This window comes from Ambystoma mexicanum, chromosome 10 (assembly GCF_040938575.1).
Source record: "Ambystoma mexicanum isolate Mex_15411 chromosome 10, UKY_AmexF1_1, whole genome shotgun sequence".
Taxonomy (NCBI): domain Eukaryota; kingdom Metazoa; phylum Chordata; class Amphibia; order Caudata; family Ambystomatidae; genus Ambystoma; species Ambystoma mexicanum.
Window position 1 is genome coordinate 115,672,487 of NC_090932.1, and position 6,000 is coordinate 115,678,486.

At 41.7% G+C, this 6,000-nt stretch overlaps 1 pseudogene; it reads right to left on the reverse strand.

Moving 5' to 3' along the window:
• Window positions 1-895: 895 nt before the first annotated feature.
• Window positions 896-1,653, reverse strand: LOC138493139 (acidic leucine-rich nuclear phosphoprotein 32 family member E pseudogene; annotated as a pseudogene).
• Between the last annotated feature and the right edge of the window lie 4,347 nt (window positions 1,654-6,000).

Genomic DNA, 6,000 nt, shown 5'->3' on the forward strand with positions numbered 1-6,000 from the left:
CTCATTACAAGTATGGCGGTAAAGCAACAATGGCGCCATTGCTAGCTCACCGCCATACTAGGAGATCTGCTCGCGGGAGCCCTTGCAGCCACCAGGCCTGACCTGGTGGCCGTACCAGCACCCACGACCAGAACATGATGGTAGCACCGGTACCGTTATTAACGGTACCGGTACTACCACCCTCCTCATTCCCATTGAGCACCTGGGGGCTCAATGGGAATGGGGATGTACCGGGCCCAGCACCCGCAAAAAGGCAATTACCGGGTCCGGCTGGCCCAGAATAGCTCGGTAATTGTCCATTTCCGGGTCTGGACACGGAAAAGGCTGTTTAGAGGTAGCCTTGCTGGTAAAACCGGCAAGGCTACCTCCAACCTCGTAATGAGGCCCATTATGTTGTTTGACCCACAGCTTTATCAATAGAAACTGTCACGCCACCTCCTCTCCCATTATAAAAGAATGGCATAACGCAATTAAAGGGTCATTCAATGTCATGTTCAATAATTGACTTTACAAAGCCGTAGGAGGGTAGCCATTTCATTCCACCACCTTACAACAATTTTACTATGCACAGCTACTTTATAAATAATGTTCAAAGCCTCACAAATGAGAGCCAACATTGAGAACACTGAACTTGCATGGCTTCAATGTGATGAAGCAATTAAAAGAGTAAAGAGAGGGACCAAAACACACACACAAGAAAGAGGCAGAAATCATTTTTCTATGCATGTGACCTACTTGCATGCAATCACATCCTAGGTGGAATGATACATGGGTAGAACCACGCCTTTCCTATAAGGACAGATTGGTCCTCAGTCAGAGTCCCTATGGTACATGTTTCAGATGAGCAGGATCGCTATTGTGAAGAGATTGAAAGGGCCTGGTCCTTTCCAAAGTGTCAGTTTGTTCCATCATCATCGTCATCACCCTCATCTTCAGGATCTCGTTTTCGATTCTCTCCTTTCACATCAGCCTCTTCTTCATCTTCCTCTCCTTAATGGTCTTTGTCATCTTCATCATCATCCTGAATCTCTTCCTTCACTAGGTAAGAAAGTCCAACACATTTCTCTTCTTCCTCCTTCTCCTCTCCCAACTCAGACACAATATCCTCATTTTCAGAGTCTCCCGGTGGACCAGGCTCGTCGTCATCATCATCTTAGTCTTCATCAACATCTCCCCCCTCCTCTTCAGAGTCTGGTGCTTCATTGTCCTCCTGGTCAAAACCGTCAAGGTACGTGATTTGTGGGAGAAGCTCAAAAATGCTCTCCTTATAGTTCTCCATATTTGTGATCTCACAGTTAAACATGTTGAGGCTCTTTAGGTTTTTCAGGTTTGTAGCGCTTCAACTCAGCTGAGTTCTTTAATTTTGTTGGCATTCAGGTAAAGGAAAGCAAGATATGGGTATTTCTCCACGAAGAATTTCAGTCCACCTGAAATGGCATTATCGCTGAGTTTTAGCTTTATTAGTGTACTCAAAGTTGGAAGCTTAGACAGGGAAATCAGTTCTATGCTGGCCATGCTGAGGAATTCAAGTTCTTTGATGTTCTCAGTAAGCCCTTCGATTTCCCCAATGCTGCAACGACCGCTATCAAGTACCAACTCTGCAGCCTCGCCCGGAGGCTGGTTCCTCAGCTCCAGCGTGATGCGCTTTGTCATATACACCCTCTACTTGCACAGCAGCTCTGGAGACAGTGTAAAAAAGAAAAACAAGTTGAGTAAGTCACTCAGACACGTGATCCTTCTCTGTGCCCTCAGCCATCTTCTAGCTGTCTCATCAATGGCCACCCACAGTTTGCACCTCCATTACATGGTGGCCTGAACACCCAATTTCCCCCCTGGACAGCGCAGGCAAACTTTTGCGGAAAGTAATTCTCACACACCTCCAAGAATGGGCTGATAGTAATAATGTAATCACCGACCTACAGGCCGGTTTCAGAAGAAAGACAGGCACTCTTGATCAATGCTTCATTCCTCTACGAGTTAATCCAGAAATATGTAGTCATAAAAAAAATGAAATTGGATGCAGCATTTCTAGACCTTAGGAATGCTTTTGACTCAGTTTCCTGTGAAGGATTGTGGCACATTCTCATCTCTCGTAAAGCCCCAATTAATTTGATTAAGATCATCAGTCTGTTATACTCCGGAAATAGTGCCTCTGTTCTCTGTGGGCTGATGGAGGGGAACCCATCAGCCTTTGCGGTTAACAAGGCAGTAAGGCAAGGCTGCAAACTGGCACCTCTTTTATTCAATATTTATATACAAGAAGTTATTGATGCTTTGTTGAAGGGGTGCCGGGATTACCCCAAAATGGCCTCAAATATATATCTGACACTATTTTTTTGGATGACGCAGTGCTATTGGCTACTACTCTGCAAGGTTTGGAGAAATATTTGGTGGTCTTCACATCCAAATATAAGGAGTTACAATTGGAATTGAACATAGATAGATCGAAAGTATTGGTGTTTAGGTCCTGTTTTTCAAAATATACACCATTGGTGCTTAAAGTGGACAGAGTACAACTCCCCCAAGTAAAATACTTTAATTATCTCGTTGTGAGATTCCAAGAGACGTGAGGTTGGGTTGAGAAGGTGAGACACTCTGTTACCACCATGGAGAAACTTAGTGAGTCAATCAAGTCCTTTCATGTTGGACATGGAGAAGGCGCCATTTCTCCTGTCCTGAACCTATATGGAAATCAGACCTTACCTGCAGCCCTGTATGGGGCCGAACTATGAGGACATGCCAATGTAAAAGATCTTATAAAGAGTGAGCATAAGTTTCTAAAATGAGTTGGTGTTACTACCTAAGAGTGCTCCCTCTGCCTTGGTACTTTCAGAACTCAATGGTACTCTTGTGGTCACCCAGTTCAAGCTCAGACCTGTTTTATTTTGGCTAAAGCTGTGAATAAAAGAGGAGCTGGACAATTCTCGGCTAGTATTGAATCACCTCATGGCATTAAATGGTGTGAAATCAATAGCTTGGATTTGCCATATAAAACAATCTCTTTATGATGTGTGGGATGGCAATTTGTGGGTTAATCCTGAATGCCAGCCCGCAGGCACAAAGAAAAGAATTAAAGATGCACTGGCTAATGGAGCTGTGAAACTAAAACTGGGCTTGGCATACCTTGAGCTCAACCCATTTGGTAGTAAGCCTTATCTGGATTACATTTGGCATTCATACGAAAAGTCCTTATACCTACATTTAAGAATATGCCACCATTCTCCCAGTGGCCATCTTCACGCAGTCATGGATGTGCGGGATGACAAAAGAAAGTGTGCTGCATTTTATGTTGTAATGTGATAAATCCAAGTACTTAAAGCATATGTATTTGAGACCAGCATTGAGGCAGGTGGAATTAGGGACACTGAAGCAGCAATTACGTTTCTGAGGCAAAGTACAGACCCATATGTGCTGTTTGGGCCTCCACGCAATATTCACAGGACTTAGTTACCAAGGAAGAAGTCTCTGAGCCCAGGTTTTAATTGGGCAGTGCTATATTGGCAGTACTATCCGGCCTTTAAAGATTAGAATACATCAACATTTGTCTACCATCTCCAATCAGGATTATATTTACGCATTGGTAAACAATTCACCAATTGGATAATAAGTCATGTTTGAGAATTTTTGGCAATGCAAAAGTTTCCTTACCTCAACGCGGAGGCATCCTTGCCCTCAAAATCAGACAACTGGAAGCCTGTCTAATTTGCCAATATCGCACTGTAGCTCATGGACTCAACACTGACCACAAACTATCTGTGTTCTTATGAACTGATGTAAAGCTGACATATTTCATTGTTGTGGTTTCACAAATTTAGCACACTTCTAATGTTCTAAAGTGTATATGCATCTTATCCATAACTGGTCATGCATGATGTTTCCTTAGATCACTAAAGGTCTGGCCCATTTATCAAACCAACTATACTATGTCACAAATTATTAAGCATTTAATCATTAGGGGGACTGTAGAAGGTTCAATTTGGCTAATTAAGATTATTTAAATTATACACATTGGTTCCGATAAACACAGCCGGCAAGAGCATTTCTATTTAATTGCAGACTTGCTCTTTTATAAATAAATGTTATCAATTTTATAAAAATCAAAAATGATTATGTAACACCACTCTCCATATTATAATTATAGACTCTAATAAACATGGGCAGCAAGCGCGATCAATTCATTATATGCTCACGAGTTTTACTACTAATGTCACCCAAGTTTTGCTCGCACTACCTTTGTTGCCGAGTAAATTCAATGTGGTTCCTTATTTGTATACACCTAACATGGCCGCCCACCTTAAGACTGAAGCTAGTACAAATGGGTACTTCAGCGGTGCTCGCTAGATTTAAATAACTGCTAGCTCTCACCACGCACGGCTCCAGATTCCTCATTCATGCTGAGACGCCGGTAAGCAGGGTCTTTCACGCATAACCCTGCCTGTAATCATTAGGCAAGGGGCCAGCGCATGTGACCCTCTTGATTTTTTCTAATTAATTTCAGTTTGCTAATTAGCGCCTCTGTCCTTTTCTTTCCGCTTCCTCCGCCATGCTGTCATGAATCATTTTCAATCCTTGATGCTACTTTGGATTGGTGACCCGTAGAAATCTTTCGCAACTGCGTTTATATAGGTATGTCATATACAAATGCTTACATTTTATTTTTAAGCTTGAAATGTACGGCGGCAAATCCCCCAATTGGTTCAATGTTAATAGTTACTTTTTTCCACCTACAGTGGAGCCCAGATATACAATTCATATCAGTACTCGAACTGCTACCATTGGTAAGTGGCCCACAGCTACTTGGCTAATACTTAGTAAACAGCAGATTAATTGACAACATGGTAACCTTTCATTATGATCATGTCCTTCTTTAGTGAATTGAACGGTTCATAGGACATCCAAGGTACTATACCAATTCTTGTGCTTTCAATCTGAGTAAAGAAAATGAAATTAAATGCATGACCAGTACTGGACTACAACTAAATCAATTTTCCTCTTAATTCTTTTCTGTTCTCTCTACATGTACTTTGCACCTATATCGCATTGGAAATCTACCAACAATGCCTGTCCAACGAAATATCCTTTTATTGTTATTGGCTCTCTGGTGCAATGTAATTTGAATGGATTATACATACGTAAAACAATTTGTGGTGCGCCGAATGCTTCTTTAAACCCCCTCTGTGCCCTTTGGGAACCTTTGTTTACTGGTTACATTGAATGAATTACTAACTGTACTCCCAAATACATGTGTGTATAACTGATATGCAGCCTCAGATGAAGAGCCTTGAAGCTCGAAACACGTGTTAGGCTGTTGTGATCTCTAATTACAAACAAGCTGAACTTGGCATTTATCTCTTGTTTAAGTGCGCAGAAAGGAAGCAAACACCCCTCTTTTTCAAGTTCTAATTGAGTATTATGGCCACACGAAATGCCTATTAGGTTGTTAGCAGGGTTCCCATCTGTGTTATTAATTGCATTTTAAGGTACCAATTATAGAATAATCCCTTACAAATTTGTAAACTGTTCAAACGAGGCTGCGAGCCGGCTTTTCCTCTTTGCTTTTACTTATGAGTTGTTTATATTCTCTGTATTAACTGTGTTTCATTTTTTTCTAATTGTAATATGTCTTACCTTTAAGGCACAATGCCGAATAAAAGTTTGTTGTTGTTGACTGATTGAATCTTTCATAAGTGTCAAGGACGGGTATGCTCGTCCCTTTTGCATAGACTTGCATAATAGCCTGGCACTTAAGGGGTTAATCTATAAACACAAATGATGTAAACACAGATCATTGCCTCTTTATCCTATTGTGGAAAGTAGCAGGCAAACAAGTATAACATGAAGCGAGACAACGCTGTGGATGTAATCCGGCTCCTGGGTCGGTTTCTAAGGGTCATGCAAGCAGAGCTATTGTTGCAAAGGTAATGTAGGGAACATCAGAGACCTCGGAGGGAAATTGTTACCTCGGCTATATTATTTAGTACCAGAGTCTGTGCATCACTA